A 26,059-nucleotide genomic window follows, 5' to 3' on the forward strand; every position below is an offset into this window, starting at 1 on the left:
ACCCAACTTAGGGGAGTTACTTGTTTATTTTTTTGACTCATAGGGAGAAGGCTGTGGGAGCCTGACATTCCTAATTCCATTTCCTCAGTCGAAATGTTCTTCCTCCCATCTCTGACAGTTAGAAGCCTCTGTTTCTCTTATTTGCAGACCTTGAAGGAAGTAGCCAGAACCTGGGCCAGAGTGTCATCCTCAACCTAAAAACTGTTCTTAAGCCTCGGACTGGGCTTTCCGGAACTGGATGCAAACCTAGCCTTACTTCATTGTAATTGCCATGGTAATGAGTGGACAGGGATGCCGGGACCTTAGTTATGGGGACAGTTCCAGCCCAGAAAAGCAAAACACACCAGCAGGATGGGCAAAACTGGACTCCCGAGCCTTTAGCAGTCTCAGCTACAAAGGAGAACACAGTCAGCACTTGTTGTCTACAGGAACTCAGCAAAAATGAAAATTAACTGTCAGAAACAAAACCAGTTGACTCACTGGCAGCAAGTCGTTTAGGGGAGCCAGTGCTAAGCTGCCCCGTCCATCTTCTTGTGGGCATCACCCTGCAAGGCTGTTATCTGAAAGTTTAAGCAGAGACCCTCAGATGTAAAGTATTAGCATCAGATTTCTTAAAAGATGTCCTTTATGTCAAGATTCTCTCTTTGGTCTTTCACATACAAACAAGCAAATGGGATTAGTTAACCAGCACTGAAGCCTTTCATTCTTCAGTTTCCTACTTATTTCTCAACATTCACACATTTTCAAATATTTTCCTACAGCTTCTTTGCAAAGAAACCAAGGAAGCCTTTCTTTCCCTTGCTGCCTCCTCCTCCTTCTTCTTTCCGTCTAGCCCAGCAGTGAGCTTCTCATTACACCTCTTATCATGATAATTCCAGAAATAACATCACCCTTTTCTCTCACGCCTTTTATCTGCGGGTTCCCATGGAGCCACTCAAGCAGTGAGGACTGTTCAGCAGCCTGGCCACCAGGGCAGCGTTCCTCTGCTTCCGGGTCACAGAGGGGGGGAAGAGCTGGAAACACAGGTGCAGCCCCTTTGTGTTTTGAGAGTCGGAGGTGGAGAGTGCAGGAAGGAGGTCGCAGGGTTATGCAACTCTTTTCTTGGTGATTTTTGACAAAAACAGATACCTAGTCCTGAGTCTGGCTCAACAAATAGAAATTCTAGGGTAAAGGAACCGGAGACCTACTGCATCAAGGGGAAAGATGGACAATGCATGTGACCAGTTAATGATTCTAGACGAAACTCGCCTACTGGATGGAGACATACTTATTAGAAACAATGGAATATTATTCAACCTTAAAAGAAAGAAGGAAATTCTGCAATATTCAACAATGTGAATATTTTGTCACAGAAGGACAGTCGTTGCATGATTCCACTTATGTGAGGTCTCTAAAACAGCCAAATTCATAGAATCAGAGAGGGGCATGGTGGATGCCAGGGGCTGAGGGGGAGGGGCAAATGAAGAGTTACTAACCAATGGGCATAAAGTTTCTGTTATCCTGGATGAGTAAGTTCTAGAGATCCGCTGTGCAACACTGTACCTATAGTAACACTACTGTATTATGCATTTAAAAATTTGTTAAGAGGGTAGATCTTATGTTGTATTCCTAACCCCATAGAATAATTTTTTTTAATTAAAAAAAATTTTAAGAGATAAACTTATTTCCAATGATAAAGTCACAGTGTTGGCACTGTATACACTTGATGAGCAGAATGGAAGTTGTCTCGAGTTAACACCGCATAATATGCTTCCGTTGTAATGGCCCTTCCTAGTGCCACTGTGGCTTCCTGGCTCTCAATCCAGCAAATCGACTTATTCCCTTTCTGACCTCTCTTTGAGAGCTGACACGCCTCCCCTTATTCACTGGTGTACTTCCAGGGTTCTGGTCTCATCACAGACCCATCTACATAGACTTTATGGACAACCCATGCCTACGAGTGATGACTTAAAAACGTCTATACCCAGATTTTTCTCCTGAGCCCTGGACTTAGGTGCTCAGCCACCTTTACTCTTATATCCCATAGAGACCTCAAGTCCACCAAACTCAAAACTCTCATCTCCTCCTCTCTTCTTGTATTAACCTTGGCACCAGTGTCTACCCAATTATCAAGGTAGAAACCTGGGAATCATTCTAGGTGATTTCTCTTTCTCATCTATCCCTCTCTTATATCCACCTCATCTCTTTCTTTCCTCTTTTCTTGCCTTTGTTATTTGTCACATGAATCACTGCATCTGCCTCCTTACCCTGACTCTGATCTAGCCCTATTCTAATCTATCCTTCACACAGTGTCAGAGGGATCCTCCTAAAACATAAAAGTATTCATGTCTGTTGCCTGACTCAAACTCTGCAATAGCGCTCCAGTGACATCAGGATGAAAACTCAAAGCCATGCTGAGAAGCTTTGATTCTCATGTTCTGGCTCCAGACTCCTGCCATCCTCTTCCTTCTCATTTTCCATCATTCCTCAACTTAAACCCAACTTTCTATCCATAAGAAACTGATTGTGGTTCTCTGAATCTGCTAGACACTCACCTCCGTGCTCTTAATGTGCTTTTCCCTTTGTCTAGAAGAGTCAACTGCCCCAGACCTTTTCCACTTGGCTAACTCTTAATGACCCTTCACGGCTCAGTTCAGCTCTTTGGTGAGCTTTTCCTGACCTCCCTGCAGGCTAGTTTAGAAACTGAGTATGTGTGTTCCAGAACCAATGGACACATACCTTCATCCATACGCTTATCACACTATATTGTACTTGCTTGTGTTTGTGTCTCTTTCTCCCGACTGCAAGTTCCCGAAGAGCAGGAACTGAATCCTTAATCTCCGTATCCTTAGTGCATAATGCAGCCCAGAACATAGTAAAGGCGCAGTAAAGGTTAAATAAATGAAATCCTAAATTATCTCATTTAATCCACACAACTTCCCACTGGGTAAATATTATCCCAGTTTAATAGATGAGGAAACTGAGATCTGAAGAGGTTAAATAACTGGCCCAGGATCATGCAAATATCAAATCACAGAAGAGTGTGGGTCTGTCTGAACCTCATGGAGAGTTTGCATGGGCCAGGGGACTAATGGCCATCTACTGGCACTCAAAGCAACTTCTGATGTAGAACAGCTTTGAGCATGGTTAGAAGATAGGTAGGGAAGAGTTCATATTAAGGAGTTAGGGTCATACTTAGGCTGAGTGAGGAAAATCAGCAATAGCTCCTGAAGCCCAGGGAAATGGATGGACTTTATGCTGGCCTTTATTTTAGTCCCAGAATTTCTCCTAATGCCTATAATATCAACACCAGCCATCCAATTCACTAGCATTCACCGAACCACCATTATATGCTTGGCCTGTTGGAGAATGTAAAACTAGTATTGCCACTTCTTGTCGAGGTCTGCACTGAGATATCTTTCTTCCCCCTCTTCTCTCATTTCTGTCTCTCTCTCAAAAGAAATTAAACATCTTTTTAGGCTCTTTTCCCCCACTAGGTTGGGGGAAAGATGTTGGAGGCCCACCTGTCTACACATGGTTGATGACTAATTTGATTGATCACACGCCCTGTTTTAATGGAGGACACAGTCACTGTCAAAGACGTGTGTGTGCTTCTGCCTGAATGCTGTCTGGTTCCTTTTGCACACATCTGGGTCCACATCGCCCTTTCTCTTTGCATGAGGAAATCAGTCTTATCATCCTCTCTCTTTTCTTCCACATGCCAGCCTGGCCTGGGTCCTGTCCCTACCTTGAGTTAGGAGGTCTACAGCAGCTTAGCTCAAGGTTTTTGAGACAAGCAGTATGTTCCAACTATCTCTTTCATTCCCTTTCCTCTGGCACTGGTGGATGTGCTTCAAGCCAGACTTTCCTTACTGAGTGGAAAGATCCCGTCTTCGTGGAAAGATTTGGTAGATAAAAGAGCAGAGTAAAAGGCCATATAAACCCTTTAGGTTAAATGGCACTCTCTGCATTAATTTACTCATGCAAAAAAATTTATTGAGCACCTACTATGCACCAGGCACTTATGTAGTCCTCTAGCACTGAGATTCAGTCACAAACCCGAAAGACAAAATTCTCTGCTCTTATGGAGTATCCATTCTAGCTGGGGAGACAGAAAACATAGGAACTAAGTAAATCATACAGTATGTTAGATAGAGATAAACTCAAAAGAGATAAAATAAAGAAAGGAAGGATTAATGAAATGTAACAGGGAGGGTGCTGAAATTCTAGATGAGTAGCCAAAGAAGACCTCACTGAGAAGGTGACTGAGGCACACCCAAGGAATTAAGGGGGTTGGGGGAGTTGGGAGTTACTGAACTAAATGAAGTGGCACTTTTCCCCCATTTGCCAATTGATGGTTATGAGAGGTACTTCCTTGTTCAGTACTCCAGAGAGAAAAATGGGTGGCTGGTAGACCCGAGTCTCTAGTCCTTAAGATTTTGTTGGAAAGATAAATCGACATACATGCAAAGGGAATTTTTTCTCATCTTAGTGAGAGTACACACAGGAATAAGGTCTGTTAAATTTCAAGTGAGAGAGAAAAAAAAGAGGGTCCCTCCTATGGGATCAGGGAAGACTTTTTGTGACCTGACTGGTGTCCTGAAGGAAGAACAGAGTTTATGTTGACAGAGGAGGAGGAAGGGGATGGCAGGCAAGATGATGCTGTGAAAGAAAGAGGAAAGCACGTGGCTGGGGCCCAATGAGAAGATGAGTAGAATAATGGAATAGGAGGGGAGCTTCTACCTGGACCGGTGGAACGTGGTGGGCACAGGATTACTGAGAGATGGAGAGTACAAAATGGAGAGACCCTGAGGGCCTTGACTGCCAGGCCAAAGTGATTTCTTTCCATTTCTACTTTGTTCGTAAGGGGAGTTCTTGCATTAACAATCAGTTAGAAGAATCTGGAGTATAGAGCTTTTATCAGAGCTCACAGCTCATGGTGGGTGCTTGGTGAATACCATTGAAGGCCTCCTGGGAGGGAATTGCTGGTTATCTAAGAAGGGACGTAGTAACGTGTAGAATTTTTGAATCCTTAACCATATAGGTCACATCCCCATGGAAATGTTCAACAGTTAGAGCTAGAAGGGTACTTCGAATATGTGTCTCCAACCCCTTATTTTACAAATGAGAAAACAGAGGGCCAGAGGTTTGAGTGATTAGGGCAGCTTAGCTGATAAGAAAGGTGGGACTCTTCTTCCAGAATATTTTCCCAACAGCCTCTTCTGGGGACTTTTCCCCCCAGTTTGGTGCCCGCTACTGCCCACTGTCTTGATATAAATCAGAGTTCCTCAAATGGGTATTCCAGGGAACCCTAGCCTCGTGTGATCCACAATGAAAAACTGGCTCCTGTCAAGTCCACTTGGGAGATGCTATCTACTATATCATCATCTTGAAGAGTTATAATGCACAGTAGAAAAATATAACCTCTAAGATTCTTTAGTGATAGTAAAGAAAATTGTTTAAATTTTCTGTAGCATGTCTCCATACATATCACACCATGTTGATTTTTTTTTTTTTTTTCCACTAAGCACTTACGATCCTATGGAACCGCTCCTGGGAAGCATGAGCCATCTGTCCTCAGCAACAGTTGGCTCTTTCAGAGCCTCTATGGAGAAAGAGGAAGGTAGATAAATCAGAGAAGCTTCAGAGGAAAGCCTGAAAATAATCACAGAAATACCAGTATTCCTTCTGTCTTCTCTCTTCTCACCTGCCTTCCTGCCTTCATTCCTTCCTTCCAAAAATAACTTTTGAGTGTCCACTGTATGTAAAACCTCATGCTACAGGCTTTATGTACATTATCTTGCTTGTTCCTAGTAAGCCCCTGGCAAGGTCAGGAATGGCCCCTCCAAATGAGGAAACTGAGCTCAGAGATAGTAGGTCACTTGCCCAAGATCATACAATTAATTTAGTGGCAGAGCCCAGATTCAAACCAGTGTTTAATTAAAGCTAGTATTGTTGTCTGTTATGTTATTCTTCCCAGGTTATTTCTTCTTGTTTCTCTCTTTTTCTTCTCTCCCTTGTAATGTCAACCACACAAGCATCCATGTTAAATGAGTTAAAGGAGAATATTGGACTCTCAAGGGTATTCAACCATAAGGCTCCCACGTCTCCTGTGCCTCTTAGGTATTTAAAATTTTGCAGGTAATTTAGTCTTCCTTAGCTCGATCAACAAGATCCTCCAGGGCCAGGATTTGTTATCCATATCCTAAAGTTCTCATTGCGCACTGCCTATGCATGCCTTTTTCTTGGAAGGTGAAGATGGTAAAGTCCAGAAGTGTTCATTGATCTCACACCCCTTTTCAACTAGACCCTGCCTGCTATCATAGGAGGTACTTGCAATAAGATCTTTCAACAAAGAAGAAGCTGTTTGCGGCAGTGGAAGGGAATTCGAAATTCTAGGAATTCTTACAGCAAATGATAGTCTGTCCCTTAGGCCTTTCACACCCGCTACCTGGTCTTCCAAGTGACTTAGTGTCATCTAATCAACTGCATTGAAGTAGGGGCTGGCTGTGCCCTTCACTGTTTCCTGCTCCAAAGATGGCAAATTCCAACTGTAAGGAAGGTTGCTTAGTTATTAATGTACACCCTTCTCTATCTTACTTGTTTATAGACTCTGGAGTTGGGGGCGTGGTGAGGGCTGTGTCTCACCCCTGTTCTCCTCACAGCACTCAGCCCTGGGTCTGGCATGGGATCGGTTCTCAACTCTTGAGCTCTTTCTGAAGCTGTGCTGTAGAAATTGAGAGTTATGATGGACTGGAGAGCGCTAAGATTTATACTAGTCCCTTTCTGCTCCCATGTAATTTGGCATGTCAAAATTTTGATACACCTAGTTTATTACTGTTCCAGTCATTTAACCGAGGTGCATATAAAGTGCAGTCCAACTCTGCCCAACGGCAGGCAGGTCCAGCCAAGCCTAACCAATGAAATTTCAGCCTTTATAATCCACATCAAACAAACAGCCCCTAAGATATCTGAACCAATGCTCCTTGACTTGTCAAGCTCTAAGTTAGCCTGCTGCCAGCGTTCTTTCATCCCACCCAAAGCAAATGTTATTGAAGTGAAGCTGCGGGATTCATTATTACCCAATATTGACCCAAAGTGTGGAACCTTATTCATCAGCCCTGAGCTTCTGCCTCTGGGGTATTCCTGGTGGGAGGCTCATTATTGTGATCCTCAGAGCTTCTTCCTAGGTGGAGCAATTCTTTTTTGGAGAACATTCATTTAGTTCCCCTTTGGAGTGGGTGAGAACCTCTGTCCAGTGCTAGTCAGGCAGCCCCCTCCATTCTACACTTCCCCATTTGGTCTCCTCCTCTCTTCTCTCTCTAAAGGGTGAGGAGTGGGCAGCATCCTTCTACATGATGGCCAGGGAGGGGGGCATGGGGCGAGGAACTAACTAATGCAGTTCTTTCATTTTAACCTTCAAGACCATGTACGTTAGAGGTTCATAACTGCCAGAAGTCATATCATAGCCCATAGGTGGTGATATCCCATTAACAGTGCCAGTTAATGAGAAGGGATTTGTGGAAAGGCATCATGGTATATTGGAGAGCATTTGACCTTTGAGCTTTAGGGAGACTTAAGTTTTAATATGAGTTCTACTGCTTACTGGCTGTGTGATCTTGAACAAAGTTATTTAAGTTCTCAAAAACTTGCACACTTAGGTTCTCCAAAGCTTGCTTTTCTCCTCCATGAAGCAGAGAGAGCAACTGTAGTAGTTTTCTATTGCTGTGTAACAAATTCCCACAAACCTGGTGACTTTAGCAGCACACACTTGTTATCTCACAGTTTCTGGAGATCAGGAGTCCAGGCATGTCTTTAACTGGGTCTTGAACTCAGGATCTTACAAGGCTGCAGTCGAAGTGTCGGCCATGTTGTGTTCTCAACTGGAGGCTTGAGTGAGGAAGAATCCACTTCAAGCTTACTCTGCTTTTTTGGCAGAATTCATTTGCTTGTGGCTACTTGCCTGAGGTTCTTGCTGGGTGTGGGCTAGAGGCGATCCTCAGCTTTTAGAGGCCACACACAGGCCCCAGCCCTGTGGTCCTCTCCATAGGCAGTTGACAGCATGTTGTTTGCTTCTTCAAGGCCAGTGGGAGAGTCTCTCCCCCTAGTCTGTGAAGAAGAAATCTTATGTAACATAACATAGTCATGAAAGTGACAGTCACATCACCTTTGCCATTAACATAACCTAACCAAGGGGGTAGCATCTTATCACCTCTGCCACATTCTGTTGGTTAGAAACAAGCTCCAGGGGAGGAGATTACACAAGGTAGTAACTCAGTAGGAGTCACCTTAGGGAGTATCTACTGAAATAATATCCCCCCACATTCAGCTACAATGAGGATTCAATGAGATAATCTGTGTAAAACATATAAAAAGAGTATCAGCTCCTTTCTTCCTATCTGGGAGACACACTGAGGCAGATGTTCTGAGAATCTTAAAGAAGAAGAAACAAAGACAATGGATAGAGTTGGAGGAGGAAAAATGGGTAATAAAGGAAGGTCTCAGCAAGGAGAGGGCAGATGCTTCTGTTCACAAGCCTCTCATTAGAAACATTACATGTATTTCTTTGGATCATTTTTTTGTAATTTCAGGGAGAGGAACTTAATCATTAACCTCTTATGATTTACTGCTGTTTCAGGTTCTTGTTTTTTGTTCCGTGGAGCAAGCATTGCAGACTGCTCCCTTGTTTATTAGTGAGAATTGTTTGAGGGATTAAAAAAACAACTCCCAGTGTCTTAAGGTGACTGACTAGAAGAACTCAAATTTCTGAGGTGAAATGATGCTTTCAAGTTTCTTCTAATCATTCCTTTCAAATATACGTCTTTGTTTTTACTCTTCCCCAGACTCCACAACTAGGTCTTTAGGTGCCCCCGACCTTTTTCCCTGCTGTTTAAATATTTATTTGTGTAGCACTTGTCTTGCAGAAAAATTCAAGTGAATCAGAGAAATCAGTGAATCAGAGGGTAGAAGTGTTAAGGAAGGTCGGGAAAGGGGGCTGTTGACATCGTTCCTCCTACCTGGAGGCCGAATCTAGTATCAAGTGGGGAAAAGAAAAGAAAAGAAAAGAAAAGAAAAAAGAAAACTTAAGCCCTGGGCTTAAAAGAAAGAGGAGGAGGAGGAGAAAGAGGAGGAAAAGGGAGTTGGGGAGAAGAAGGAGGAAATTGTTTATTTCTGTGAAGAAATTAGTACCAAGAATTTGACTTTTAAAAAATTGATTGTTTCCAGACTTAGAGCCAAATATCTTAAAGAAAATAATTGACATATCCCTAGTGTAAGAAATTTAGAATTACTTTTGTCTCCACCAGCTGAGTTGATGATCATTCATCATTGAAAAAGAGATGGTCCTCCATAGCGTGGGGAGGCATTTTAGTTGATTGCTGAAATAATTGATGGTATTTTCTTTTAGAGCATATACTATACTGAGTTTGAACAATAATTTAAGCAGAAGGGGAGCATGCCATATGGAAAGAGTACAGAACTCTGTGCCCAGAAACCCAAGTTCAAGCCCGAACTTCACCACAAGCAAGCTCTGTTGCCCTACACAGTCACTAAACCAGTCTGGGCCTCAGTTTCCTTATTCTTCAAGTGAGAATTCTGCAAGAGAATATTGGTTGTTAGTGATATCACAAGGAAATGACAAGCATCAGGGCACCTCACACATACCTAACATTCAAGTATTTGAGAATGCACGGAGAAGGCACGCCTAAGCAGATAAACATGCATTTTTGGCAAATAAATTCCAGATGATGGGTAGAGCTAATCTAACTCTTACTTCTTAAATGTATTCAGAGTTGTAATATCATATATAAGTGTCATGGGAAAAGCTTATAATCAAAGAATGTGTGTAGCAGTTTGTCACTGAGAATAATTAGGCCCTTCATCACGAGAGAATCACAGCCTCTCGGACTGGAAGGCATTTACCGATGAGGATATGGTCCAGGCTGACAAAGGTCATGTGCCTCACCCAAGGTCATACGCTGAGTGGCAAAGATAGAACTGAAAGCCAGGGCCTTGCCCTCCCCTCCCGGTGCCCCCTTATCAAGGCTGAGGGTGCATATGAGTGATTCCCAGGGAAGAATAGTGAAAATAGGTACTGACTTTTATATTCAAAATACTGAGACTTTTTTAAAGAAAGAAAGTTATGTTTTGAGCAGTGACTTCGATTATTTAATTTGGCTGGTAAGGAACTACAGACTTGAAATGCCAAAAATGTCACAAATTCTACCCAAATAACCCTAGATTCTGAAGAGAAGAGAAGCTTATGTTCTCTAAATATCATTAAGGCGCCTGCACGTACATTTCTTCTGACAAGTAAACACGTAAAAAATGGTGTTGCACAGGGCCCAGTCCTGGATCCACTTCTAGTTAAGACTGTCATCAATGACTTGGATGCAGCAACAGCATACTCATTAAGTTCACAGATGAGGCTGAATCTAAAGTGGAGACTAAAGCCTTGGGGGATGCGATTAGAATTGGAAATGACCTCAACAAATTGGACAAGTAATCAGAAACTAACAGGATGAAGTTCAGTTAAGACAAGGGCAAAGGGAAATTGAAGACTCAGAGAAAATAAAGACAAGAAAAGTCTGAGACATGGAAATGGCAGGTCAGGCTGAGAACTACCAAAAGATGCATGGGCTACAGAGGCCTGGAAATAAACACGATGCAATTGCGTAGCAGAGGTCACCATATTGCAACAATGCACGTCAGTGTCTCTGTGTGGGGTCCTATGTTTTATGGAAAGGAGAACTATGAGTCTGAAGTTTCTGTGGAAGGGGGATGAGCTGAGCTGAATGCTGAGCCAGGACCAGAGACGACAGCTAGGAGATGAACAGAGAGAAGGTAGGATTCACAACAGCAGGACAGGAGACAGGGCAGAAGTCCAGGGGATTGTCCCACTTCCATACAAAGGCCTGAACTGCATTTCCACAGATGATCTCATTTAATATTCAGATCTAGCCATGAATACAGTTGATAACTATACTTTACAGATGGGAAGACCGAAGGAAGGAGCAGGATGGTTGCTCGTCCAAGGGCACACTAAGTGTAAGCATCAGCTTTCGAACGAGGTTTGTGTGACATCAACACCTGTGTTTTTCAAACTGAACTAATTGGCCTCTAAAAATATAAAAGGAAGAGAAGGGTGAAGAAAAGAACGTGGGCAATTTAAGTGAAAGGGAGAACGATGGAAAGAGAAAATGAGGGGAGGAAAATGAAAAGGGAAAAATAGCAGGAGCAATGGAAGGGAGAAATAGGTAAAAAATGAAGGGAAAGGAGGCTGCAGTGAAATGAGGCGTGGGGTGGGGGGGAGTGTGAAACCCCAGCAGAGGACGCGGCGTGTGTCTGACAAGCGCGTTCTAAGTGTTGATCGAGACATCTTTCTTCCAAGACATACTGTACTTTTCCAATCTTCCCGGAAGACTGGATCCCGTGAAAACTGCAGACTCCACAGGAATTTAAGAGAACCTGGTGAGTGTCTATTGGAAAATAAGAGAATGATTAAAAGGACAGTAAATGGAACACGTGTGGAAACTTGAAAGGAAATGGGACATTGAACATTGAGAAGTGACCTATTAATGGTCATCAGGTATGCAAAAGCTATTAACGCCGTGACTGCCAAAAGCCACAGGATGTAGCTGGTGTTAGGGCAACCTCCTCCTTGTCTGTGAGCACTGTGACAGCTTTTACTGCCTCTGCCACTGCAAAACCTTTTTATTTTTATGACCTGAGCAAGGCGCTCTCTGGCACTAGGGTCTGTTGCTGACTGGTTGCCACAGTGTATGAATCAAAAAGCATTGTTCCTGAAGTGTTGCTGGGACCTTGAGTAGGATAGGCATGGTCAGAACCAGACTGCCTCCCCTGGAAAGAACGTGGCTTTGGGAGAGACCACTGGGTTTGAATCTTGACACTGCAACTTTTGGCTCGATGACCTTGGGCAAGTTACTCAGCGTTCCTGAGCATCAGTTCTCTCCTCAGTACAAAGGAGAAAATATAACTTCCCTAGCTGGGTATGTAGACCTTCCTCAGGGACTGGGAGATAGGAGGTATTCCATACATGTTATCTTTCATTTCCTGTTTCCTTCCCATGGGGTAAACAAAGGGGAAGGGAATGCCTCATCTTCCCCGTAGGCTGTCATATGCAGGGGAGCCAAGAGTAGGGTAAGAAGAGGAGTCACGTTCCATGCCCAGCAAATTCAGACCCATCCCATTTCCATAGACAGGGGTAGGATGGGGCTCGCCGCACTGAGGTCACTGGGAGTGCACAGTTCTCTACGTGATGTGACTTACTAGAAACTCCCTCCACTCTCATTTGCCAAGTGCTTCCTCAGTGTTAAAGGCTGACATCTGTGCTCTGTTACTTGCATTATTAAGACAGACCATTTTGAAATGAGAGCTCAAGCACCCTTCCATAAACAGAGATGGACTCCTGCACTCTGGAGACGTGTTTAACTTGCAAATTAAGGAGACCCTTTCTTGTGCTGTTGACAGAGGGCTAGATTGAAAACTATGATCCCCAGCTCTGATTCTCTTTGGCAGGCATGGCTTTTTCCCCAAGATGTTACTTCCTCTGATCAGTGGCCCGTGCCCAGTGATTGCCTCTGCCGGTACCTGTCCGTCCACGTTCATTCAGCGTGTACTACGTGTGCATATGGACATATCTTGGCCTTGGTTTACTCCTTACCAAAAAAAAAAAAAAAAAAAAAATCACTGCGTTCAAAGTCCTTTAAATCTAGTATTGTCATTTCCAGGTATTGTGGGATACCTTGAACTAGTCTCTTATGAGATTTTTTTTTCAGTTACCTTGTAAACCATAGTGTAGAAAACAGGGTCAGGCGAGGCTTCCTTGTCTGGAAAGTTTGTCATGTACTTAAGCCATTGGAGATAGGCTTTTGCTCAGTTTCTTTGAGCAGATATTGTTTATCCCTTTGTTTTCTCTTACATCGTCTTTGGCTCAGGTCAAGGAGCATATAACTCTCACCATCTGGGACAGTGGAAAAATGACAGCAGGTCTCTCTGAAGAGTAGAAGCCTTCCTTTCCACTTCAGTGGGAAATCTAATCTTGTGTCTTTTAAATCCCCTTTGCCGGTCAGGCCTGCGCACTTATTTACAGGTCAGTGACATTATTTTGGCCTAGACTCTTAACCAAGCTCTGTTTGAGTTAAACAGTTTACTGATGCAGCATGGACTTTAGTGATTTGGCACCCAGAGTAGAAGGGAAAGGGAAAAGAGTACTGAAATATTTGGTGGGCTGTGTGAACAGGCATCTTAACATATACAGCTTCTATGTGTATATTAAGGGTCTAATGTCCTAAGCAGGGAGGGAAACGAGTAAACCTTTTCACCAGGGTCCCGTTTATGCTTAGGTTATGAAGGATAATGGTTTGTTAGCTTAGATAAGGCTGTGTGTCGTGATTATCGTTATCATTTTAAGAAAATGCTGACTAAGCCGTGAGCGATTTCTTGCTGCAAATGCAAAATGTATGGAAATTCTGACATTTCCTTTCACTGGTAAATGCCAAAACTTTACTGAAGACAGAACATCTCCTTGAAGAAGACCAACTGATGTCTTTCCTAAGGAGATGTACATAGATGCACAATTAACTTTGTCATTGTCCTTTTCTCTACGCATATCTTTCTTAATCTGCTCAATATGGACCATGAGTGTTTTGACCAAAAATAGACAAAGAAGAGCAGGGAGCATAGTTATGAATGGAAGTTCTCCCTCCGGGTTTCAACTTAAACCTCAGTTGCTCAGAGAAACCGTCCCTGTCCCCCAAGTCTAAGTAAGCCCCTCTTCTTGTGCATTACTCTGCTGTCCTGCCTTTCCTTGTTAGCTTTCAGAACACATTAATTTCTTGTCCATGGTCTGTATTTTTTTTTATTGAAGTATAGTTAATTTACAATGTTGTGGTAGTTTCTGGGCTTCCCTGGTGGCGCAGTGGTTAAGAATCCACCTGCCAATGCAGGGCACACGGGTTCGAGCCCTGGTCCGGGAAGATCCTACATGCCACGGAGCAACTAAGTCCGTGTGCCACAACTACTGAGCCTGCGCTCTAGAGCCAGCGCTCCGCAACAAGGGAGGCCACCGCAATGAGAAGCCAGTGCACCGCAGCAAAGAGTAGCCCCCTCTTGCCTCAACTAGAGAAAAGCCCGGGTGCAGCAACAGAGACCCAGTGCAGCCAAAAATAAAAAATAAATAAAACAAAAAAACACTGTTGTGTTAGTTTCAAGCGTACAGCAAAGTGATTCAGTTATACATACATATATGTATATATACACACATATGTATACCATATATATACACATGTATGCATGTATATGAAAAGGAATCTGAAAAAGAATACATACATACGTATATATGTATATATGTGTGTGTATATATATATGTATGTATGTATTCTTTTTCAGATTCTTTCTCATTATAGGTTATTACAAGATATTGAGTATGGTTCCCTGTGCTGTACAGTAGGTCCTTGTTGTTTACCTATTTTATATATAGTAGTGTGCATACGTTAACCCCAAACTCCTAATTTATCCCTCCTCACCCTCCGCTATCCCCTTTGGTAACCATTCGTTTGTTTTTCATGTCTGTGAGTATATTTCTCTTTCGTAAATAAGTTCATTTGTATCATGTTTTAGGTTCCACATATAAGTGATATCGTATGATATTTGTCTTTGTCTGACTTACTTCACTTAATATGATAATCTCTGGGTCCATGCATGTTGCTGCAAATGGCATTATTTCATTCTTTTTTATGGCTGAGCAATATTCCATTGTGTGTGTGTGTGTGTCTGTGTGTGTGTGTGTGTGTGTATACATACCACATCATCTTTATCCATTCATCTGTTGATGGACATTTAGGTTGCTTCCATGTCTTGGCTATTGTAAATAGTGCTGCTAGGAACATAAGGGTGCATGTATCTTTTCAAATTAAAGTTTTCTCCAGATATATGCCCAGGAGTGGGATTGCAGGATCATATGGTAACTCTGTTTTTAGTTTTTTAAGGAACCTGCATACTGCTCTCCCTGGTGGCTACAGTCCATGGTCTGTGTTTGCTTGGGAAGGGCAAGCTTATACTCTCCAACCCCTTGACCTGCAAAATCTTCTATGTGTGGATATCTCCCAAATTTATATCTCCAGTCTGGAACTCTCACCTGAACTCAAACTCTTATGCCTACTTGCTCACTGACGTTTCTACTGGGATGTCTGAGAGAGGACTCAAACTTACCTGTCCCAAATCAAGCTCTTGATTTTTTTCTATGAGTCTGCTTCCCACTCTCCATGCTTCTCATCGTAGCCAGTATTTATTGAGAGCTTCCTATACTCCAGACTCTGTTCTAGGTGCTTTACAGGTATTAACTTATTTCATCTGTATAACAACCCTATGTGGTCTGTATTTTTAACATCCCCATTACACAGAGGAAAGACTGAGATACAGAGAGAGGTACAGAGAGAACTTCCTGAGATCACATGGCTCATAAATAGCAGAACTGGGTATTAATCTCAGTCCTCCTGGCATCCACGTCTGCACTGGCTGCAGCCTAATCACTGTTCTGTACGGGGTCTCAGTAGATGGCATCACCGTTCACCCATGGCCCAGGCCCCAAACCTCAGAGTTATCTTTCTCTCCATCCAATATCAAATTTGTCAGCAGATCCTCTCATCTCTATCTTCCAAACATATCTATCTTCCTGAAACTAACCAATTCACACTCCCTCTATTATCACCACCATGGTCAAAGTCACTATCATCTCCTTACTTGACTTCTGTATCTTCTCTTGCTGTCCATAGTCAATTCTCTACGTAACAGCCAAAGCAGTACTTTCAAAACATAACAGTTCGTGTCAACGATTTGCTCACAAACGTGCAACAGCTTTTCATCAAACACAGATCATCCAAAGCCTCATTACCTGGTCTATCTGCCCCCGACCCCTCCAGACTCATTTCCTGCCACTCTTCCCTTGGATTCCCCAGCTCCTGCCATACTGGCCGACTTGCTGTCCCTTAAACACTCCAAGGAAGGTGCCATTGCAAGATCTTTGCCCTTGCACTCTTCTGCCTGGAATCCTCCTCCTTCAGATATTCCCAGGACCCTCACTTCATTCAGGTCTCTGCTCAAATGCCACCTCTTTGGAGAAGACCTCCCTGACCACCCTGTCTAAGCCCCATCGCATGCCATCCTCTTTCCCACATTTAATTTTCTTAATAGCAGTTCTCTCCAGCTGACATTTTATTATATATTTGCTAACTGTCTTTCTTCCTCACTGAAATGTAAACTTCTGGAGGCCAGGGACTGGATTGTTCACCTTTATCCCCAGCAGCTAGAAGAGTGCCTGCCTCCTGAGTGGTATATATTTGTTGAGTGAATGAATGAATGAATGAATGGGTTAAAGAACAAAAACCTGTATTCTAATTACAGCTATCAATATATGAAAGTTTTTCCTGAGCTTATGTTTCCACCATCAAATGCCAGAAGTGTAAAATACCTTTCCCAGCATAATGCACGGGACATCTAACACATACTCCTTTCCTCCCTGCCACTAGCTGTCTATGTGAAGCAGAATGTCTTACTTAAAGCAAGCAGACGGCTAGATTCAGGGCACCGAGTTAAAGAGGCCAGGTTCACATATTTGCCAATCCTTCTGTGCTCACACTCAACCTTTTGATGACTACTTATGTCTGTTGTTTCCAACAGACGCTGAGTGTCTGTTAATTCCAATTAGATAATTATCTTTGCAGACAAGCAGCAGGGGGGCTGTAAGTCCAGATGTGTGCTGCTTTTCCATCTTCCTCTGTTTCTCCCAGTACCCTGAACTAATAAAATGGGGTCTGGGAAAGTGCTGGCAGGGTAGTGAGGGGGGGAAATGAGATAGGTATCTGTTCTTTGCCCAGAGGGAGCTCTTAAGGAGGGTCTATTGATTTCCCTTCTTTGTAGAAAACAGGAAAAAATGCAAATGGCCCTCTCTCCTTTTCCAATCCCTCTTTAGTACTGCAGACTGTTTTTCACCATCCTGCTTTTCTCCATGTGAAGAGATTTTTTTTTCTCATATTCCTCTACACTCTGTATTTTTAAATCTCCTTTCAGCATTCATACCCCATCAGACCCCAGAACAAACATTCATTCGGTGTCCTGCTTTACTGGACCTCTCTTGGCCCAGGCATCTGAATGAAATCCGTCACTTCCTGTTAAGTGCCAACACTAAAGTGGTTTTCATGCATTGGCATTAAGCAGTGAATTACTGGCTAAAAGGCGGGACAGAAAGACGTCAAAGTAGCATCATTTGAATGTTGCTACCCCTCTCTTGCTCAGTTTCTCCTCCCAATAATTCTCATCCCTGGAGTGGACTGTACTGTCTAGTATTCCCTAGCGCTCTAGGAAGATCAAGGAAGTAGCCGTAAGTACAGATAACGGGATCTTCAAAAATTACAGAAGTAAAACTCGATAATGGGAAACAACCAAACAAGACCAACATATATAGAGAAAGCTATTACCAATCTCCCTCCCCACCGAGCCTCACACACCCTCCAACCATGCTTAGTATGGCAGAAGCTGTAGCTTTTTACCAAAATGTGTTTGTGCTTCGTCTTGGGGTTTCCAGCTGGACTCTTTTCCAGCTTCTCTTACAATTAGGTGTGGCCATGTGACTGACGGCTAGACAATGCAACGTGAGCAGAAGTGATGGGTGCCGTAAAGTCCTCCCACACAAGCTCAACCATGCTCCTCCTGTCTCTGTCTAGCTGGAATGGAAACACCTCCATGGGGACCTTGAAAGCCTCGTGTTGAAGGTGGAAGTCTCCGCTGGCCTGGGTCCCCAAATAACTACATGGAGGAGGCTGCCCTGGCCACCTCAGTGCAGTTACGTGAACTTGAAATAAAATTCTATTGTGTTGGACTTATAACACATTTCACAGGCTATTTGTTACAGCAGTTAGCCCACCATAGCCAATCCACCAGATGTTGTAAGACGGTTTTCAGTATGTGTATTTCTTTCCTCTCCATTTTATTATACAGTCAGCCCTCTGTGTCTACGGCTTCTGCATCCTCAGATTCAACCAGGATTGAATCCAACCAACTGGGGTTCGTTGAATCCGTGGATGTGGAACCCACAGATACAGAGGACCAACTCTGGGACTTGAGCATTCATAGATATGGTATCCTTGGCTGGTCCTGGAACCAATTCCCAGTGGATACCGAGGCACGACTATAAGCTTCTGGAAAGCAGAGTCTGTGTCAGTGCCTTCTGTGTCCCCGGCAGGGAGTCTCACACAGAGCCTAGCACAGCCCACGTGATCAATAAAGAGTTGTTGGTCAGAGAGCTTCTCTCTACCTTTTATTCTAGGATGAGTTAAAACATGAGTAGGAACATGGCCAAATCGTATGGGTTTTTCATTTTGCTTTGAAATCCATCTTGGGAATGAAGGATCTCTTCTGTATGTATAGCAGCTCAGAACTGACATGGTCAGCGAAGTGTGACACACATTTTTTGTTATCCATAAATGGATTATCTGCTGTGGCCCGGCTCTTCCATCATCTCAGCATATCCCTCATGTCAACAGCTGTGTGGTAGGCGATGAGAAGGGCCCAGAGCCAAGGGAGAATGAGAAACAAGTCGGGGAGGGTTTGGGGGTGGGTGCTTGTGTCGCTGGGTGTGAGTCGTGAATACGTTCTGCAAGCAAAGAAAATGTTGATTTTTTTTTTTTTACTATTATGTGAATTTTCTTATCTATTATGAGACATAATCAAGAGTTGAAATAGAAATATTAAAGTTAAGACCAGGTAGGGTTCTGAAATAACCCCTATCGTAGGCAAAGATGGAACTTTATCAAAGCAGGAATGTATCAGTTTGGCCTCACATCTCTTCGAGGGAAGAAAAGGCACTTTATTTCCACCAGTTGGCTGTAGCCAGGCAGGTGACACATGGTAAATATTAAAATCCTCATTGTGGACGGGCATGAGTTTTACCCTGTGGTCCTTGATTCCTTAGAAGAAAACCCCATCCTTCATCCTCAGTTGCAGCAGCCAGTGTCCTCATGAACCTCTTAGTACCATCCCCACCCACTCTACTTCCTGCCTCTAAAGACCCAAGTTTGAAAAACGATGGTCTAAACCAGTGGTTCTCAAACTTCAGTGTGACTCAGGTGTGTTAAGACACAGATTTCTGGGTCCTACTCCCACAGTTGCCAATTCACAGGGTCTGGAGTGAAGCCTGGGAACATGCATTTCTAACAGGCTCCCAAGTGATGCTGATGGGGCTGGTGTGGGGACCACACTTTGGGTACCACTGGTCTAAATCCCCTCAGCCTCACTTCACGTTAACAAGGAATCTGCAAATGGGCCCAAGTGCGACAGCCTGACAAGGCGAAGGATGCCGGGCCGTGAGAAATTCCTTCCGCATAAAGCCAGAGCGAAGCTGCTCAGGGCAACTCAGTGAAATGTCACCTACCACCATTGGCCCCCAGTGGCTCTCTCTTTTGCTTCCCCATATTTTTTCCCTCGTTTCCCCTTTAGTAAAATGAAGAGGTCACCATAGATGAGTGCTCCTCCATCCTGCTGCCCAGGAGAATCACCTGGGGAGATTTTTTTTATAATACTGTTGTTTAGACTACATCCTGCAATTCCAAGACTGGGGGTGGGTACGGGGCCCAGGAATCAGCATTTTGATAGCTTTACAGGTGATTCTAATATACAGCGTGGTTGAAAAACGACTGAATCTGTCTAGACCACGTCCAGATCTAGGAGTCTTTGTTTAGCTCCCCCCGCCACAAATGTGGAGTCTCACCTGGCCTCTCTGTCTCTCCAGCCTCTGTGCAGACCTAACCCTCAAGCCTCCCTTGACTCTTTGCCCTGACCCTTCACTGACTTGTCCCTGTGCACTTTGTATTCTATTTGCTGGGTGGCACGAAGTCACTGCATACCTCATTAACTTCCTCTGCTTAATTGGGCAGAGGACAAGTCCCAAACAACTGCAGAATACATGGAAATTCACTGACAAAAACAAACAATGAATTAGGAGCGCTTTTAGAACCCCTAGGAAATGTTAACTGTGGAAGCAGAGAAGGACCCATTCCTGGAAAGTGACTTCGACTCGTAAACTCACACTAGAGCTGGAACAGTACACATTTCATTTAATATTGACTCCATATTATTTATTCCCCTAGGCTGGTCCAACCCCATTTTGTTGTGATCCCGAAAGATTTCACACATACAGTTGGCCTTCCATATCCGAGGATATGAGTGCTGACTGTACTATGTTATTTTATATAAGGGACTTGAGCATCTGAGCATCCCTGGATTTTGGTACCTTGGGGGCGGGGGGCACAGTCCTGGAACCAATACCCCGTGGAGATCAAGGGATGGTTGTACTTTATATTTACCATAACTCAGGTGAGTACAGTAAATCTCTCTTTCCTAAATAATCCTTTATCCTTTAAATAAGCAAAATGAATTAGAAAATGGAAGCAGTGGTCTGCGTGCTTTGGCTTTTCCCAAACACACTTCCATTGCAACCATGAAGACAGTGGCAGTGAAGCTGGTGGCTTTGCCTGCTAGGAATTAGAGGGTTTCCATTTTATTTACCTGAGTAGGTACAGATTTGGAATTTCCAAGTGCTAGTGGGGTACAACCTAACATCACTTTAATTTTATTCTGACCCTTTGTAACTTGAATTAGAAACACTGGAAACTACTTTTTTTTCTGGACTGCGCTTGAAGCTTTAGTTGGTGGAGCCTTTTCAATTCGGTTGTCATTCTCAATGAGGTGGCTTTTTTTTTTCCCAGTCAAGTGGCTTTAGTTGAGTTAGGTGAGGGGCACTGAGGCAATTTAGTCGTTTAATCCCACCATGTGCTTTGGACAGAAATCAAGGGCCAGGGACTGGTGCCTGTCTGCTAATTAATCCTCCATGTCAGGCATCTGGAAACCCGCCTCCTCTGCCTTGTCTGAGTTGACTAATTAATTAAGCTGTGTTTGTAAACAGGCCTTTTCTCCCCCAGCACTTTTTTCATCATCTGTTTCTTTAGCCGCAAGCTGGTGACCCCATTTAATGGTAAACAACCCGGCCAATAATTTTGCTTTCCTAGGGGCTGAGGAGTTTTCATTTGGAGGCTGCCTAGAACTATACAAGAGGCCCAAGCTTTAGAGGGAGGCAGACAAGGATTTGAATCCAATTCAGCCATTTATTAATTATTATGTGACCACAGGCAAATGACCTCGCATCCCAAAAGGTCAGTTTCCCCATTTTTCCCCTGCAAAACCTACCACTTCGGCCAGTGTCTGGCATATCCACAATTTAAATACCTCTAAATAAATTAATACCTTTAAACATCAAGGGTATTTTCTGCTTGATACCACCTTGACTTTGTGCAGGGAATAGTCAGTTTCAAGACATTTCCACACACATTATCACATTTGTCGCTCTTGAACCCCTTTGGGGGAGTTTTGGTAAATGTTGTCACCCTCATATTTTACAGATAGAGATTCAGGCTCAGGAAAGTAAGGGCCAAGGTCCCACAGCTGGTTAGAGCCAGAGGCCGAGCAAGTGTCCACACTCCTGGCCCAGTGCTCTTGCTTTGAGACCAGGTATCCCCCTGGCCTTCAGTGGATGACGTAAAACTAGATTATAGACACTGGGGAGAAAAGGAGAAGAGTTATACGAGATATCCCAAGAACACCTTCTACAAGAAAACGGTAAGATACCACTGATATGAAAGGTGTTGAAATACCTATTAGAGAAGTATTATTTGATACATGGAAACATGATGACTGTTTAACTTCTGAATTTCCCTCACTGTCCCACCGGCTTTTGTTGGTTCGTGGGTAAATTGCTAGTCATTGTTGTGAACCAAAGTTATTAACTAATTCAACAACATTAATACTTACATTTGGACAATTTGTTATATACATTGGATTCTTCTACCAGCCCTGTGAGATTAGCAGAAGTAGAATATACCTGTAAACATATATACGTAACTTCCCATATTGCTGATAAAGAAACAGAGTCCAAGAGGTTAAGCGATTTGTCACATTCCCAGGACTTGTCAGGAGTAGGGCTGGGCCTGAAATCCAGGATTTCCATCTCTATGTTTAGCACTATTTCAACAGTACTACAATTAAGAAGGACTTACGTCAGCACTGTACTTATTTATATTAAAGCGCTCTAAAGGACTTTGTGCTATTTTGTCTTTTAATTCTATCTCCATGTGTCTTTCTTCTTGCTTCTATCTTCTTCATTGGTTTTGCTAGCTACACAGAGCCTTTTCCCGAGGTGGACATACTTCAGTTAACCTCTGCTATGTAACAACCACCCAAAACCTAGTGACCTGAAACAACTACCATTTTATTACTCGTTATTCTTTGGGATAGTTTGAGTTGGGATAAGCTGGGTGGTCCTTGGGTTGGTTTCACATGGGAACACTCACCTGATGTAGTCATCCGATGACCCAACCAAGGGTGGGTAATCCATAATGGCCTCACTCGTGTGTCTAACTGTTGCTACTGGCTATCAGCTGGACCTTATTCTGCAGGTTTGCTCATCCTCAAGGAGGCTGGCCCAAGTTTTTTCAGAGTTGTCAGCAACATGCCAAGAAGGCAAGGCCCTTTGCACTGTCAATCGTCAAGTCTCTACCTGTGTCACATTTTTTGCTGTCCTTTCGGTCAAAGCGAGTCACAAGGGCATGGCTACTGAGACATGTGATTCATTGGGTACCACTAATATAATAAACTACCGTAAATGGGTGTAAAAAATAATATCCACCTTATAAGACTACAGTGAGAATTAAATTTGATAATCCACGTTCGTTGCTTAACACAGTTCCTAACACATAGTAAAATGCTCAATAAATATTAGTCAGTATTAGTAGTAGAATCACCGTTAGCCGTTATTAGCTGCCAAGAGCCGATTCTCCTTTTGAAATCCCATTCATTCATTTATTCAACTAACCTAGTAATACTGAGTGCCCATTGTGGTACTATTCTCTGTGCTGAGCATTTGGGAAAAAAGAAATAATATTTAGTCTCTGCCATTGAGGAACTCATAGTCTACTGGAGCAGACCAGACACACAAGCAATTAAATATAGTGTCGTATGGCAAGTTCAGTGACGGAGATTTGCACAGGGTATTTGGGGAGTACCAGAGAGGGATACCTAACCCCTTAACCCAGCCTGGGGGTGTGGTGAGAAAAGGCTTCTTGATACCATATGAGCTGAATCCTGAAGGTTGAGTGGGTTTCATCCAGAAGAGCAGGCGTTTAAAATAGAAAATTACAGCATGAGTGAAGGCATTAGGTAAGAAAGAGAGTAGTGTGCTATTATCAGAGTGAAAGGCTAGGAAATCTGAAGAGATAACCCAAAAAGAAAGCGGGAAGGCAAGAAAGACAGAGAGAGAGAGAGAGGGAGAGGGAGGGAGGGTGGGTAGGAACGGGAAAGATAAAGGGAAAGTATGGGGAACAAATGTGTCCTCTCCCAAGGAGGTTGGGTACTTTTCTGTAGGTGAATGAGGAGGCACTGACAGGCTTTGAGAAGAGTCGGGATGGGGTCAGATCTGTATTTTAAGAAACCTGGGGCCAAGAAGAGGATGAACTGGAGGAAGATAAGACTGGAGGGGGCCAGGGACCAGCTAAGAGTAATCCAGAAATCCAGGCAAGCGATAGAATATCTGAGAATGGAGGCCAGACTGAGATCCTTTCCTGCCATTTCCACCCTGCAAGGCTGGGGGAAGGCACTTCAGTGAGAAAAGGAATGACTTTAGATATCCTAGTTTGGGATAGCGTAGTCCAGAATATTCTGGAAAAAAACTATTTTCTACATACTTAATAAGTGTATGCCTGTCCACAAAATGGACCTTTTCTGGCTAAGGAGGGGTGGTAGACCCTGGACGGGCTTAGAGTGTTCTTATTAGGAATTTATTCCTCTTTTGCACGTGGCCTTAGTGACGTGTGGGCCCTCTGTTCTATGAATCCTACAAGGGACCTTCTTGGACACACATCTTCACGATTTTTTTCTTTTATCTGTGGTCTAGTCTTTTTAAACTTTAATGCGTTTTCAATGACTTTGATCTCTTCTATTTGTGTTCCCTTATTGCCTCAGTTATTTTTATGTGCCTTATCAATGTTTATGCCTTGTTTCTTTTCATATATATTCACAACCTTATGCCTTGGATTTCCTGGATGATCACGCTCTCAACTATGCTGCTTCATTGTCCTTGAAAACACATTCATAATCATCAGAGTTTACATTCAGATTTGTGGTCTGGAAAACATTGTCGTTACACTCATGCAATGTGTTCCTTTTCCAGAATCCCTCCCATTACTTTCCTTTTGGCTCTCATGTACGAGCACCCCGCAGTGCTGAAAGCAGCTCTCCGCAACCTCACCTGATAAAGTCCTGCTTCAGTCCTGGGCATTTTTTCTAGCGCCTGAAGATTTGCACGAGAACCCGATTTTGCTTGTTTGGTGGGTTCACTCAGTGTGCAACATTTGCTTCATTTTTCTTAGTGTCCTGAGATGTACTTGATACAGGTGCTAGCCTTATGTATCTAAGATTTATGGGTAGATTCTTGCATATTTTCAAATAACCTTGTCTTTAAATATTAAATACATTTAAAATTCAGAGAGGGGACTTCCCTGGTGGTGCAGTGGTTAAGAATCCACCTGCCAATGCAGGGGACACGGGTTCCAGCCCTCGTCCGGGAAGATCCCCCGTGCTGCGGAGCAACTAAGCCCGTGCGCCAGAACTACTGAGCCTACGCTGTAGAGCCCGCGAGCCACAACTTCTGAGCCCACACGACACGATTACTGAAGCCCGCGTGCCTAGAGCCCGTGCTCTGCAATAGGAGAAGCCACCGCAATGAGAAGCCCGCGCACCACAACAAAGAGTAGCCCCCGCTCTCTGCAACGAGAGAAAGCCCATGCACAGCAACGAAGACCCAACGCAGCCAAAAATAAATAAATAAAAAATAAATTTAAAAAAATTAAGTGAGAGATCATGATGGATGATGTAATGAAACTCATCAGGAGGCCAAGGGCAGAGCAAGCAGGGAGCGGTTCAGTAAAGCATTATTTGAAGAGCAGTATAATCACCTCTGGCTTCCAGAGGTCTCGCACAACGAGTTGCTGCTTTCGGGGTGGTGGCACTGCTTCCGCTTAGCGTCTTTTGTCCTGCTGCTGCTCTGGGCCTCTAGGACATCTGATGCTGTGGTGGGCCCGAGGCACATGGGCTGCCTAAGGAGAACAGGGTGGGCAGGCTATTCTGGATCAGTACCATTTACTGAGCATCATTACTACATGCCTGATACGATTCTTATGTGTCTTATCCAATATTTGAGGCAACATAGAGGAGTGGCAAAAAGCGAAGACTCTGGTATTAGAATGTCTGGATTCAGATGTTGTCCCTACCACTTGCTTGGCTTTTGAAACCTCTATATAGGGATCTTATAAGAACCTTCTTGTTATAAGCTCTTAATCCTGGAAAAGGATTTGTGGAAGGGGGCCATGGAGAGTAGAAAAGGAGATGGAGGGAATGGAAATAATGGGACCTGGCAGCAGAGTTTAGCATGTGGGCCAGTGGGTAAGAGATACTTTGGTATACTTTGGACCTGCCAAGTGAGACTGGCTGCAAGTGGAGACCCTGTGATTGTCCAGGTAACCCTTCCCCACCTCCCCAAGGCCTGGGGGCCGGAAGGGGATGCAGCCACAAGTCACTGTGGGATTGACAACAGGAACTCTGCTGATTGGCCCTGCCTACACCCCAGAACCTGAGAACTTGAGGGGAAGCCTCCTGCTTCTCCTTGATCCCATGCATGGGGTGCTTATTTAGGAATGGCAGTGGGATCTGCCTGTCACTGGTGACGCAACCTACTTCCTGGCCCCTGAGATGTTCACAGAAAGTTGGTGATAAACACCAACCACCAGCAGCATCATTTACTCAGTGCTCACCAAGTTCCGGGCATTTTGCAAAAGCATTTTAGATACATTATTTCATTTAATTTTCATCAAAACCTGATGAAGATAGTTATAGTTATTATCTATTGCCTTTTATAGATGAGATAAACAGTGCATTATGAGGACCGTTTTGATGATAAAAA

The 26,059-nt window shown here is 43.6% G+C and overlaps 1 protein-coding gene across 1 annotated transcript in view; it reads left to right on the forward strand.

The window, feature by feature from the left end:
• GRIN2B (glutamate ionotropic receptor NMDA type subunit 2B) overlaps positions 1-26,059 on the forward strand; it is a 293,640-nt gene that overhangs the window by 206,376 nt on the left and 61,205 nt on the right. The gene's annotated exons all lie outside the window — the stretch shown is intronic.

The sequence above is a fragment of the Eubalaena glacialis genome, chromosome 11, assembly GCF_028564815.1.
Source record: "Eubalaena glacialis isolate mEubGla1 chromosome 11, mEubGla1.1.hap2.+ XY, whole genome shotgun sequence".
NCBI lineage: Eukaryota > Metazoa > Chordata > Mammalia > Artiodactyla > Balaenidae > Eubalaena > Eubalaena glacialis.